Raw genomic sequence first — 15,319 nt, 5'->3', positions numbered from 1 at the left:
AAAAAGGAGAAAAAAACTAACACATCTTATCAAAAAAATGGAGGATAACTTATTGAGCATATTGAGTGGTTTTGCTTCACAAAAATGCATCTTGTTGCTTCAATATGGTGAATTCCTTCATTTGGAGTCTGCCTTGCTTGCCTGCTACTCTGATCTCTGATTAGAGGGCTGTGCTTTGGCTCTTCACAAAAAAATATTTCAAAGGATTGGATCCCTTTCAAGATCTGCACAGCATTAATGTTGTGATCAGAACTTACAAAGCCTTGGCAACAAGAAGCAAATAGCTTACCTTCCTTGTATTGTCAACAAATGGATTTGCAAAGCAGCAGCAAGAACAGAAAGACCTTGTCTGATTGTGAGAATTTTTCAAGAATGAGGAACAAAACAAGGAGCTAGCATTTATACTTCACTGGCTGACAGAATTCCATGCAGTTTCATGTGAACTAATATTAAGTCGAAAAATGAATTCTTCTGATCTAATCATCTCACAAGAAGTCAGCTGAGTAGCATGGTGGTAAGATTTTGTCACTCTTAATAAAAGAAAAACTGCTATAATGACAACTATTCATAAATTTTCATTTCAAAATTGTAGACAAATAAATTACATACTATATTTTATACATGGGGTTTTTTTTTTAAAAAAACCATTATTTATGTACCATAAGGTCTATAATTGGCAATATTTATTCCTTGATGAGACCTAGAAATGAGTCTACATGTTAAAAAAAGCAGCATTCTTACTATCTTAAATTTACAGACAGTCTAACTGATCCCGTTTAAAATAACTGGATCTTGTGATTTACACGTTTCTAGGTGATAGAAGTGAATGTCAATGATATCATACCCTTAGCTTTCTACTCCTTTTGCTGTCTTTAAATATTCAGTTAACTCATGCTTTACATGAACTGAAGTCATGCACAGCATCTATAATTAGCTGCGATTAAAACAGACACAAGGAGATATAAATACTGGCAAACAGACATCTTTACATGGACGGATGAAAAGGCAATCCTACAAACGTATCCCTCTAGCCAAAGTTACATAGAAGGGGAAGGAAGATGCATTAGCATTCAAAGGTTCAATAGCTACTCTGTGACTGCTCACCTCTGAGACATAAACCATTTATTAATTTTAAATAGGACCTCCAAATTTATATCTCCTCCTGACAGTGTACGACCTTTGCTGTTATCTATCATATTAAGTGGCAGGAAATGTACATTTCTAAAGGAAAAGCAATCATCCACATACCAACAACTCCCTGCCATGCGATTCTTCAAAAATAAGCACATTCAGATTTATTTTATGAGGTATCATTACACACTTTGCAAATGGCACCACAATGTATACTGGGCGGAACAATAAGGCACCCATCTGGGTATCTGTGGCCATGCATGGTGGTAACTGCTTGAAAGAAGTAGAAGGTTGCTTTTTCAGATAACAACAATATACTATTGTTATTTTTTTTTCTTTTTATGAATCCTGTTCTTTTGCCTTGGGTGAAAAATAATAACATATAGAAATTAAGTAAAAATGTATATTAAAAGTTATTTCTATCATATATTTCCCTTGTCAGGAAAAGTTTAAATTGCAAAACCATCTCTCCCTCTCTCTCTCTCTCTCTCTCTCTCCCTCTCCCTCTCTCTCTCTCTCTCTCTCTCTTCTCTCTCTCTCTCTCTCCCTCCCTCCCTCTCTCTCTCTCTCTCCCTCCCTCCTCCCTCCCTCTCTGTCTCCATCTCCATCTCCATCTCCATCTCCATCTCCATCTCCATCTCCATCTCCATCTCCATCTATCTCTATCTCTATCTCTATCTCTATCTCTATCTCTATCTCTATCTCTATCTCTATCTCTATCTCTATCATCTCCCTCTCCCTCTCCCCCCCCCCCAAATGAAAATTCTTCAGACCAAGATTGCTTTGGATCAAGATTTTGGTTCAGGGACTGTTCATACAGTTCATACAATTAGAGGGCTGTACTTTGGGGTAACTGATTCCTATTTCAGTATATCCAATGAAATTGCAAATGGATGGGCTGAGTCCATAATAGAAAACACATGAATTATATTATTAGAGTTAACAGCCCCATTTTGGGTGTACATAAAGAAGCTTGGTTACAGAAGAAGCTTATGAAGTAAGCTGTGGTAGCACAATGGTTAGAATGCAGTACTGCAGGCTACTTCTGCTGACTGCCAGCTGCCTGCAGTTCGGCAGTTCGATTGTCACCGGCTCAGCCTTCTATCCTTCCGAGGTAAATAAAATGATGACCCAGATTATTGGGGGTAATATGCTGACTCTGTAAATCGCTTAGAGAGGAATGCAAAGCGCTGTGAAACGGTATATAAGTCTAAGTGCTATTGCTATTGCTAAGTATCAGGACTGGAAAGGGTAGGGAGACAGAGTGATCTCCCCATCCCACCTCAAAGACCCTGAGGAAATCTCTTGCAGTTGACTACGAATTGAAACTTTTCATCTATGCACATATCAACTTTTGAAATATTTGTTGTAAATCATGGCCAGATTCTTGGGAAGGTTGAGTTTCCAAATAGCATGTGTCTTTTCATATCTGACTTTCCCATAAAACTATTTAGCATCAAACATGAATTTTAGGAAGCTTAAATTGAGTTTATGGTTAAAAGAAGTAATTTGTTGGTAGCATATTTCTTTGTCTATTGTATTGTCCTCCTACCCTTAAATTGTATTTCCTCCCGCCCCGTTATATATGCAAAACTAAACAACCATCTATATATGCAGTAAACAGGAACCTGCACCCCACTGATACATTAAAGTGACTTTATGTCCCATTATTTTAAGACTATGTCAGGAAAGCTTTAACACTGAACTGACAGTTCAAGGACCTGACTCAAGTCTGTAGGATAAATAAGAGCCCATACATTATGAAATGTTCATGAACCACCGAGACATTTGTTGATTGTTTCTTCTGTATAAACAGGGCATAACTATAGCTTTTTCTTTAGTTTTCACTTCAGTCAAACTATTGAAGCCAATTGTTCAAATTGCATACAAATATAATTATATAGGAGCTTTAATTATCCCGATACTCTGCAGATTGTTGGATTTAAGAGTCATACTCTTTCAAGTCAGCATTTATTTGCTTTTCAAAATGTAACTGATACCTGTTAACAGTGTGGCATGCCATAAACTAGAATATTCAGAAAATCAGCATGACCAAATCAACATGTTCAAATCTCGTAAATAAAAGTGGATTTACAAATTGTTTTGGTGAAGTTTATTATACTTCTGGCAATCAGTTCACCAACATGACAGGAGGAGGGGGGATCTAGGAAATAGCTTCATTCTGTTCCTGTCAAAGAAGTAGAAATGGTAATTAAATGAAAGAAAAAGGAAGGGAGGGAGGGAGACAGAGAGAAAGAGAGAAAGGAAGGAAGGAAGGAAGGAAGGAAGGAAGGAAGGAAGGAAGGAAGGAAGGAAGGAAGGAAGGACAGGTACAAGGAGGAATTTTCTTTCATTCCAGGGTGGAAAACCAGAATGATAGATATTAAATTATTTCAATCTAAAGGCATATTTGAATTAAAGTTACATTAAACTTTAAATGTAACCATAAATATAACCTAACCATAAAAACAATTCAGTGTTGGAAATAATTGCACAAGGAACTAATGGCATCTTCCTTAGCATGTACAAGTACAAGCCATATCTCTGGGAGTTTTTAAATTTGAAGTCTTGCACTGAACAGAGAGCTAGATTGAGTAGGCTTGAATGGCCTACTCAAAAGCTATTACTTTTTAGATATCCAATGGTTAAAATACTGAACTAGAACTGGATAAAGCTAGGTTTGCTTCTCGTGGAATGTGATACAGGATGATTTTGGGCTATTTAATCTCTTTAAACCAGAGGTGGTATTCAGCCGGTTTGGACCGGTTCAGGTGAACTGGTAACGGAAATCGCAGGTGGGTCCGCCATGCCCACCTGCCCTGCCCACCCGCCCTGCCCATCCGCCCCGACTCTATGCTCTAAACCAAGGGTGGATTCTACTTACCTTTACTACCAGTTTGCAATGGGGCCATGCGCATGCGCTTGCTTTGCTCGCACGTGCGCACGCACGCTCTTCTGTGCATGCACAAAAGGATTCTGATGATGTCGGGGTCAGTGGGCGGAGTCTCCCACCGGTTTTACTACCAGTTCTATAGAACTGGTGCGAACCGGAGGCAACCCACCACTGCTCTAAGCCTATACTATTCTACACTATCTTCTAAGCTTGTTATCTGAAGGTAAAATTAGATAGAACTTGGAGGAGAAAAAAAGCAAATACCTATAAAAAGTAATAAAGATTATTATGTAGATCTTTCTAAATGCTAGCATTAATTGAAGTGATCCAATGTGTGCTGTTTATCCATCAAAACAAATGTCCATCAGGAGAATCAAGAAAGAAGGACTTGATGAATTATTAGTTTTTGTGCTTTAAACTGAAATGCTAAAGCCATTCTGAGCTCTGTAACTCTACCTTCCTGTTTATGGACACTCCTTTTTTTTTTTTTTTGGTCCTTTTTCTGGGTGAGCTTGATTGCAGTTATGATAAGAATCTAATAATGATAAACAAGTAAGCATTGACTTTAACAGGAAATTACCTCTGCCACATACTGGTGTGGATAGAACAAGGTTTTTGTCTTGCCCAAATGTTTTGCTGCTCACTCCACTGTGGTGCTACAGATAAGCATTTAGCCTTTTTTTTTTCAGCACAAAAACAGTTCTAATTCAGACACTAGAAATATTATGCATATAATATTTCTGTTTTTTTAAGCATTTAATTAAGTTTCTGAACAGATTTTAACAAACGCTCCTTTTTGAACTTCTTCATTTCCCCTTTTTATAACTTGACTGTAAAATAGATGAAGGCTATGCTTTGGGATTCTTTTATTTCCCTAAATACTATTTTTATGGGTTTTTTTTTTTACTTTAAAATTCTAGTAACTGCTATGTACAAAAACTTTAAGGAATAAATTAGGAAAGAACAGACTTTCAGTAATGCAATGCAAACCAGATTACAGCTTCCCTTCTATACAGATGTACATTTTATTTATGTATAAAATCAATTGTTATTTTTAAAAAAATACATCAGAAACAAAACATAGGTTCTGTGCTGAACTATATCTCAACTCCTCTAACGATGGACCGTAACCTGTGAATGCGGTTGTGGGATTTATCCAGGGGTGGGCTTCAAAAATTTTAGCAAGGGGTTCCTGGGTGGGTGTGGCCATGGTGGGCATGGCCTAGTCAGCCTCCTGCACCACGGCAGGGGAGGGGGCATTTTTGCCCTTCCGTCTTTCCTTGAGCCTCCAGGAGGGCAAAAACAGCCTCCCCAGGTTCTGGAGGCCTTCCTGAACTTCTGGTAGACCTGTTTTTTGCCCTCCCCAAGCCTCCGTGTGTGCTCTGCACTTACCTGCATCCAAAACAGGCTGCATGGGGATTCCTGGGAGGGGCAGGGTGGGATGGGCAAGGCCAGCCAGGAATGAGATTTGGCGGTTCTCCGAACTGCACAGAAACTTAGCTAGAGGTTCTCCCGAACCCCTGAGAACCCCCAGCAGCCCACTCCTGGATTTATCTCATACAAACAACACAGAAGAACTATAAGACAGGAACTATAAGAGCAGTCGGGTTGGAAACGTGCTTATGAAAACAATTTAAGGTTTGCAGGTTTCAAGCTATGCTTAGCATTTTCAAGTGAAAATCAAATGACAAGGAAGTCCATGTCATTTACATAATTCATCACGTAACAACAAAAATATCTGCTGGAATGAAGACAAAAACATAGAATCGGAATCGGGGGAAGGCTGAGGCCAATTTCAAATTTTAAGTCGTGTAACCTTTAGAGTTGTTTACACATTTTGGATTCTCACTTGAAAATGCTAAGCATAGCTTCAAACCCGCAAACCTCAAATTGTTTTCATAAGCAAGTTTCTGACCCGGCTACTCTTCAAGGAGGCATTTGAAGGCTGTAGCCCTCTCTGCTGGTAAACTGGGCAAAATAAATTAAACAGAGGTGCAGCACGTAATATTAAGCTAGCCTCCAGAGTTGTGCGCTATCCTGAAAGTTGCTGAGCAGCAGAAGGTAAAGTAATCACTCAGTCACGTCAAGATGAATAAAATAAAAGGCTATCTCATGTTGCAATTGATTTCAATCTGCTGAAATATGCACTATGCATTTTGATTAGCTTGGCAATGCAACATGCTGTGCTCTTCACAGAGGGAGTTTGTTATTTGATTCTTCTCCTTCTTCTAGAAGCCCATCATTCATCACACTCTTTTCTAATCTACATTTTATGTCTTTTGATGTGAGCAGGGTGCACACTAAAGGGTACTACTTAGCAATTTTACATTTTGAGTGGAGTAGACATTGCTGAGTACCAGGTTTTGGGGAAAAAAATGACTAACGTCATTAATTATATTTTCCGGTGACCTTTTCAAACCCTTCGAATTTTCTGACCACTCTACCTTAGAAGAGATGAGTACATAATTCAAGATGTCATTCCAACTCATTCTGTTTGTTTCACAGGACAACGCAAGTCATAAAAATGAAAGATAGTGCTGGATAAAGAAAGCAACAACTGCACAGATAATACCCAAGATGGAGAGCCAATGGTTCCTGATACATGATTTCATTGGAGTGCAATACTTTCAAAGGAAAATAAATAACAATTATTAGCCATCCTTGGGGAGAGGTAGACAGTTTAGTGTGACAATATGGAGAATACTCATTGGCAGGTTATATGTTATGTTTGGGATTTTCTTTCCTTTATTAAAGAAAGCTATGAAGTTATTTGAGGATAGGAACTTGGAGAAATCATTGTAGTTTAACAAAATGAGAAAGAGTGGATAGACTTTGGGAGATGCAGACTGCCATTGTACACTTGACACTCTCCATGTAATGCTCTCTACATGGGGCTCCCCTTGAGGTGCACCCGGAGGCTCCAACTGGCGCAGAGTGCGGCCGCGCGGGTGGTTATGGGAGCAACATGGAGCTCCCATGTAACACCTCTCCTGCGCGAGCTGCACTGGCTCCCGGTGGTCTTCCGGGTGCGCTTCAAGGTTCTGGTTACCACCTTTAAAGCGCTCCATGGCTTGGGACCTGGTTACTTACGGGACCGCCTACTACCATCAACAGCCTCCCACCGACCAGTACGCTCCCACAGAGAGGGGCTCCTCCAGGTGCCGTCGGCCAAACAATGTCGGCTGTCGACCCCTAGGGGGAGAGCCTTCTCTGTGGGGGCACCGACAATCTGGAATGAGCTCCCCCCAGAGATACGGAGGATTCCGGATCTGCGCACCTTCTGCCGCGAGTTGAAGACGCTTTTATTTCAGCAAGCTGGCCTCGCCTAAATCTTCTCCCTTTTAAGTGTAAATTCTAAATTTTTAATGTATTTTAAAATATGGGTATCTTAAATTATGGGTATTAATTCAGCCAAATTTATTTAATTCATTTTATTCGATTTTAAATTTTGTATATCTATGTGTTTTATCTTATGGCTGTGCACCGCCCTGAGTCCTTCGGGAGTAGGGCGGTATAGAAATTCAATAAAATAAAATAAATAAAATAAAATTGCTTCCTGCAATGTTTTGTTGGACTGTTGAAATATATAGTTATTATCTACCAACCTATACACTGAAAACTATGAAGCACATATGAAACTAACTGTAAAGAATCCAGATTAATATATTGTACCTATATTTATTGCTGAAGTTACTCACTAATTAATCAACATTAAATAATATTTTGGAAGAAGGCCCTCTAAAAGAGATGAACTCCAACAGGCATGAGTTTTAAGTTTAATTAACACATTTCCACAATGCAGTCACAGGATTGTTGTTACCCATCTCAAAAAGTTTATCATAACTTGAGCCAACAAGTTGTTTTTTGTTTTACAGATTTATTACTTTTGGCTATGCTGGTTAGGGCTGATATGGGTTGCAGTGCAAAGTATCAGTAATTAAGTTAGGATTAGTAATTAAGTTGTTGAGTCTGAAAGAAGCAAGAATGATTAAGATGCAAGTGCATTTAGAGACTGTTTCAAAATATATAAATAAATTTCAGTATAACTCAGATAGTGAGTTATAGATTATAGACAATCTATTCCAAAAAACAATATTGTTTTCATTATTTTATTTACTTAGACTTCTATGGCACTTTGGGACGCTGAGCTTGTCGATCGAAAGATCGTCAGTTCAACAGTTTGAATCCCTAGTGCCGCGTAATGGGGTGAGCTCCCATTACTTGTCCCAGCTTCTGCCAACCTAGCAGTTTGAAAGCATGTAAAAAATGCAAGTAGAAAAAATAGGGACCACCTTTGGTGGGAAGGTAACAGCGTTCCGTAAGCCTTTGGCATTTAGTCATGCTGGCCACATGACCATGGAGACGTCTTCAGACAGTGCTAGCTCTTCAGCTTTGAATTGGAGATGAGCACCGCCCCCTAGAGTCAGGAACAACTAGCACATATGTGCAAGGGGAACCTTTACCTTTACCTATGGCACTTTAGTCCTTTAACAGAGAGAGGACTATCTTTAACACTTTGAGTAAATTGTTCCAGAGGAGGGGACAAAGATGAGAAAGCTCATTTCCTGTTCCTTTATCAGTGTACCCTGAAGAAGAGACTTATACAGGTAGTTCTTGACTTACAACAGTTTACTTAGTGACCATTTGAAGTTACAAAAGCACTGAAAAAAAGTGACTTATGACTATTTTTCACACTTATCATTGTTGCAGCATCCTCATGATCATGTGATTGGCATGGGGATGCTTGACAACTGACTCATATTTATGAAGGTTGCAGTGTCCCGGAGTCATGTGATCTCCTTTTGCGACCTTCTGACAAGCAAAGTCAATGGGGAAACCCGATTCACTTAACAACCATGTTACCAATTTAAGAACTGCAGTGATTCACTTAACAAAGGTGGCAAGAAAATGGGGCAAAACTCACTTAACAAGTTTCTCACTTAACAACATAAATTTTGGGCTCAATTGTGGTCGTAAGTTGAGGACTACCTGTATTATCTGTTTCCTCTTAGCATTCACTGTCTGGGAAGATTCCTGATGGAGTAAGCATTCTCTAAGATATCAAGGTCCTAAACCAAGAAGAACTTTAAAAGTAGCAAGAAAAAATACATTGATTTGCATCCTTATTAATAACCAGTGTAGTTCTTGATGTAGAGGTGTTACATGAACAAACTTAACAGAGCCCATCTATCCAGGCTACCTCATTTTGGATAAGCTGCAGTTTCCAAATGATCTTCAAGGACGGCCACATGTATAGTGAGCTGCACGTCATGCCCCCGTCAGAGTCTGAATCTGAGATGGAAGATGAACAGCTGACAGAGAGCAGGAGAATGGTTCCATTGGCTGTGGAGGAAACTGGGGAAGGGCAAAGTTAGGCTGGGCAGAGCAGGGGAGAGGTAGAACAAGGGAGAGGGGGTTCAGATGAAGACCAAGGCTCCTCCTCATCCTAGGGTGCACGTGGAAGAACATAGAAGAGAGCAATGTGGATTGTGTGGTTTACGAGGAAGGAAAGGGCCCTGATTCCCTTCACAAGGCACACCTGGGGATAGAGTTTAAAGGAGTAGCAGTTGGGAGGGGCGTTTGTTGAACAAACACTGAATTCATCTAGTATTGAGAGTTGTGGCCTGCATTCCTGGCATTCCTCCTGACTGTTTGAATTAGTGCCATGCTACTGTGTGCTTATCTTGTCTTGCTGGAATTATTATTTGCTTCTGGGACTCATTATCTTGCCCTGCTGGAGTGATTGATTGCAGTCATTCTGCTTACAGCGTTTGGACTAGAGTATCTGCAGCCAGAAGCTGCTGCAGGTTTGAGGGAGAGCTTTTCTCCAGGCTGGAGAAAAAAAAATGGGACATTGGGGGCAAAGTTGGTGCCAATAAAGGGACTCATACTGGTTCTCTGGCTGTTGCCTTTGTGCCATGCCCTGGGTCATCACACTGCAATAGTCCAAACATGAACGATAAAACTTTCCATTATATGAGAGACTGCAGTGGCAAAGATCTTCCTGGCCATAGCCTTTTCCTGTTCAGCAGCTGTGGTATACCCCAAAGGACCCTCAGATTCTGAGTTTCTTCTGTAATCTCATCTAAAGCCAAAAAGGGACTTAATCCAGAATCAAAGGGCCTCTGAATCCACAGTCACTCTGTTTTCCTGAACTTTAATAAACCTGATTCTCTCCATGCAGGCTTCATCTGTTCAGCTTCTCTTTCACTCAGCGTATAGATATACAAAGCTGAATATCATCAGTATATTGATCATATCTCATCATATCTCATTAATAACCTCTCCTAATTTCCGGCAGTTATTAAATAGTAAGAAGGGGAAGACTAAGGCTTGTGGCATCCTACACTGAAGATCTCTTTTCCCTCACCACTTGGAACTTTCCATTGTGGCAAGTGGCCATAAGAAGCAAAGCCTTGGAAAATCATATTTAAAGTATAGTGATCAACCAGACAAAAAGAGAACAATTAAGACAATAAATCTACTAAAGTTCAACAGAAAACAAATATCTGCTATAAAGCCTAAATACATTCAATAATAAATATTTATTTACATATTTTGTAGATGCTGGACTTTAGATCCCCTATTCTGAGAAAAACCAGGAACTGCATTTACGATATTTTTGAAGTATAAGATGCACCTTTCCCCCCCATAAAAGTGGGTGAAAGTTTAGGTACATCTTATAGACCGAATACGGGTGTTTTTGGCCTTCCAAACACTCCGCGCATCACGTTTTCATCCTCTCTGCCCCCCAGAAACACTTTGCGGTACTCTGCATGGCCCGTTTTCATCAAAAACGGGGCCATTTTTGAGCTCCCAAGCCCTCTGTACATCATGTTTTCACCCTCCTAGGCCCCCAGAAGCACTCTGCAGGCCAAAAATAGAACATTTTTTGTGACAACGGGCCCATTTTTGGCAAAAACAGGCTGTATGGAGCACTGCAGAGTGCTTCTGAGGGACTGGGAGGGCGAAAATCCAACGTGCAGAGGCCAAAAACTATTTTTTTCTTGTTTTCCTCCTGTAAATTTAGGTGCGTCTTCTAGTCCGAAAAATAAGGTACTTTTATTAAAACAATAAGGAAAGGCAAAGTTTTAGAGAAATCCTTCTCCCTCCCATCCTCTCTTTCTCTGTGTGTGTATATTTTAAAAAATGATCTATAATCTAAAAAAAGGTATGTAAATCTGGAGGGAATAACTGTCAAGAATGACGGAGAATTCTAGGAAAATTACTCTGTAATGTAATTAATCTGTAATGGAAAATTATTTAGTCAATCATTGAAGGCAATTCGTGGGAGGTGATCTAAACAACAGTGAAAAGTTGGTTTCTCGTGGTCTCTTGTTTTGCTTTTGTGCAGTTTTGAAATACCTGTGTTGATGAAATAGCAATGTTTTAAATTTGGCGTGAAATAAAAATTTAAAATTAATCATTGTAGCTGTATTTGGCCTTGATAGAAATGAAGCCAGTTTTGTTCTAGCTTTAATATTTGTAATTGAATTGTCTTTGAATAGAACAGTGAGTTCCAGCTGGATTATTTGACAGGCATCAGTTTTCTGCATATAGATATAATAATAATATCCTATTAGTTCTTACTGGATACATCACATATCTAGGCCTCCTTGTCCTAGGCCAGGGGTACATCTTTGTCAACATTAAGTCTTATGGGCTTCAACTCCCAGAATTCCACAGCCAGCAATGTTTAGTCTTAAAGATGATAAGATTGGACATCTTGGTCTTAGGCATTGCATAGTCTACAAGGAACTTTCTCTCTTTTTATAATAATACAAATCAAACCTCAAGCAAAGGATAAGGAAATCTTGCACTTTATTCAGAGTCATGTTTCTCAGCACCCAACTATCTAAATTCCCCTTTGTATCTCCGTATAATCCAAAGATTATAAACTGCAATGCAGATTCCCTTGGTAAAATGAGCAATAAAATCATAGGCTTGGAAGGGATCAGTTATGCTATTAAATCCAACATCCTGCTCAGTGCAAAACTCCAGTTAAAGCATCCATGAGACGCTGATATCCAGCTTTCCCTTGAACCCATGTCAATATCATCTTACTAGATAATTTTTTCCCATTATTTTCAGTTTACCCAACAAATAAGAACATTCTGAATTGGTTCAGACTTAAAATAGTCTGAGTGCTATTCCACTAAATACATGTTTTTTTTATCCACTGGATAAGAATTCTCTCCATCATACCATCTACGTCATTTATAACCAACAGATTGAATGAAAGAAATACCGGTAGAAGGACCATGATGCTTACAATTGTATTTCATTGTTTCCTTCTGTCAATGGAACAGATCCTGCTGACTCCTCCCTTTTTCTTCCATTCCTCCCGCTGCATCTATACATTTCAATATAGAACTGCCAGAGAGAGCTACATGGAGAAGCAGAATATAGAGAAAAATGGTCATATGGAATGGGATTACTGCTTGTGTGAAGAACATGAGCCAAATTATTAATAATTTCCCAGATAGTAGTGGACCACATGCATGCATAAGCCTGGAATCAGGCAGAAGGGAAATACCCTTGTTTTACTGTAAGAAGTAAGAATTACCATTGAAATACAGTTTGTTTGAAGTTAATATTGAGAGTTTAAAATCACAGAAATTAGAACTGGTATCAAAAAATAATCAAATTAAATATCAGAAAACCTGTCGCTCTTTGATTGAATTCAGCAGCCAACCTCAGTCTGCACAGCTTCTACTTCAGGTAGATCAAACAACAATAAATAAGGCACAAGGGAATTTAATCTGCAGCCTCTGTACCTTAATAAGTAAAAGGTAACAAATCCATTCAGGTTTATGGCTTCTTGCCAATGCTGGTTTGAAAGAGAGCTGCCGTGAATATATACAAATTATGCCACTAAGCTTTCTGCTGTTGCCTTTTATTTGAGGTAGTATATATTTTAGGTCACAGAAAGCTGTGGACTTTCATGTCACAACTGCCAAATAATAAAAGCCCTTAATGAAACTGAAGTCATTGGAAAATAGGAGTGGGCAGGAAATCACCGATAATGGCAGTAATAATTCCCATACCTATTTCAAGGCTTTGAGCAGTAGATAATTTCACCTCCTACATCTTCCTATATAAAGTATCAATTTCAACAAGAGCTTGACTTGGTGTTTTCAGACCGTTTCACATGTGGTGTCTTTGAAAAATAACCATTATTGGCTGTCATGGATGCATTTCTGCTATGCTCTCTTCTTTTGTGATTTTATTTCTGAACTGTCAGGAAGCATCACAGATTCCTCTTTCTCCTCATTCTGTAATTTCTCCCTAGGAATAAAATGGCTGAAGATTTAACTGATGTGAGGATGGTCAAGGGTATCAATGGAATATCCACCACTTATTCAATCTGGGAAAAGCCTAACATTCATTCTAGCTATACCAATCTTCCCTGGCTGAGAAGAATATCTAAATCCTCCTGATAAATGTCTCATGAATGTTTCCAGTAGACGATAATCATCAGTGAAAGAAATATCACATTATTTCCAGAGAATCTGCCAAGGACTGAATTGCTTACCAAATTAAGACATTCTCCTCAAAGCTCTTTTAGGAAAGTTGGTCTTAAACAGGTAGTCCTCAACTTACAACAATTTGTTTAGCTTCTGGGTTGGTTTCCAAACATTTCTCTACCAAGCTAGGTAACATCTTCAGTGAATGTTACCTAGCCTGGTAACAAAACGTTCAGAAACCAACCCACAAGCTCAGAGAACAAACCTTTCCTACACCCTCATCCTACACTCGACCTACAGATATTCATCACTATTGCAAAGTTTGTTTAGTGACTGTTCAAAGTGACAACAGCACTGAAAAAAGTGACTTATGGCAATTTTTCACATTTACAACTATTGAAGCATCCCCATGGGCTTATGATCAAAATTCAGTTGCTTGGAAATTGGTCCATCTTTATGATGGTTGCAGTGTCCTGGGGTCCTGTGATCACCTTTTGTGACCTTCTGACGAGCAAAATCGACAAAGAAGGCAGATTCATTTAACAATCTTGTTATTAACTTAACAACTGCAGTGATTCACTTAACAACTCTGGCAAGAAAATGGGGCAAAACTCACTTAACAAATGTCTCACTTATCAAAAGAAATTTTGGGCTCAATTATGGTTATAAATCGAAGACTGCCTGTATCTGGACTTGTACTTCTTGTAGTAGGAAAAAAAAAAGACATATTGTTCTTTTGGATACAAAATTGTTAATAAGCTATCTTTCAATGCAGAGTGTGAATATCCAGAGTGTATACATGTGAGCATGGAAAGAGGAGGAACTGCTATGCAGTTTCATTTTATAAGACAATTAAAAACATTCCAAGAAATGTTATGGTTTCACTTGACAGATGTTAGATGTACACGCACATACACTCAGAAGAAATTTATATGCTGACCAGTAATATAAATAAAAGTTTTCTTAGCAGCTTATGATAAAAATAAAAACAAGTCCATAAAGAACAAAACCATTAAACCCCACAGCTTAGTAAAAGCAGTAGAGAATAAAATGACTCATCTTTAAAGATCTTAAAACTCTAAAAATACCAAAAGGGCCTATTGATTACCCAAAGAGTTTAAGATTAAAAAGCCTAGGGGAGGAAATAATCTTCATAAGATATGACTCTTGGAAGGTCATTTCATATTATTTCTGGAAGCTTTTGTAAGACTCACTTTGCCAATGGCATCCATTACACTTTGGTGGAGACGGCGAGAGAAAGAAGATGACCTTAAGGTCCAAGTGAGTATGCATCAAAGTAGACAATTCTTCAAGCCATTAAGGGCTGTAAAAAGTTAACAGTAAAATTTTACATTGGACCCTGAAATGCCTGGAAGCCAGTGCACGTGCCAAGACATTTGCTTAATGTTGCATTACACTATCCTGTCTATATGAGGTATTACTACAATGGGAATAATTTTTTAATAGTTATCTATGCCCAGAGAAGCTTTCTACTGGTTTTAAATCTAAAAATGAGAAAAACAGTTTGAGTCACAAAGCACATTTCTAGCAATAAAGTCCATAAAGTAATTTAGTCCATAAAGCAATTTGACTGGTTTACTTACAAAACTGGTTCTGAAACTAATTAAAATGGATCTAAAAATGGATCCTATTAATAAAAGCCTGCATTGGTGTTTCTAGTTACAAGTGGTGCGGTGGCCTAGAGGTGGAGCTCTCGCCTCACAGTGAGGAAGCTGTGAGTTCGATCCTAGGTAGAGGCAGATATTTCTTTCTGGGCAATGAGAATATATCTGCTGGATAAAATTCCATATTGATGACAGGAAGGGCA

At 38.8% G+C, this 15,319-nt stretch overlaps 1 long non-coding RNA gene across 1 annotated transcript in view; it reads left to right on the top strand.

The window, feature by feature from the left end:
- The first annotated feature begins 429 nt into the window (after nt 1-429).
- Nucleotides 430-15,319, top strand: part of LOC132711064 (uncharacterized) — a 29,852-nt gene continuing 14,962 nt past the window's right edge. Inside the window, exon 1 of the long non-coding RNA XR_009621832.2 lies at nt 430-514. This is a non-coding gene — a long non-coding RNA (uncharacterized LOC132711064). The remainder of the gene's footprint in view (nt 515-15,319) is intronic.

Source organism: Pantherophis guttatus, chromosome 1 (genome assembly GCF_059756535.1).
Source record: "Pantherophis guttatus breed Tessera chromosome 1, ASM5975653v1, whole genome shotgun sequence".
Taxonomy (NCBI): Eukaryota; Metazoa; Chordata; class Lepidosauria; order Squamata; family Colubridae; genus Pantherophis; species Pantherophis guttatus.
Note: the sequence above shows the minus strand (reverse complement) of the source record. Positions and strands in the feature narration are given on the sequence as shown.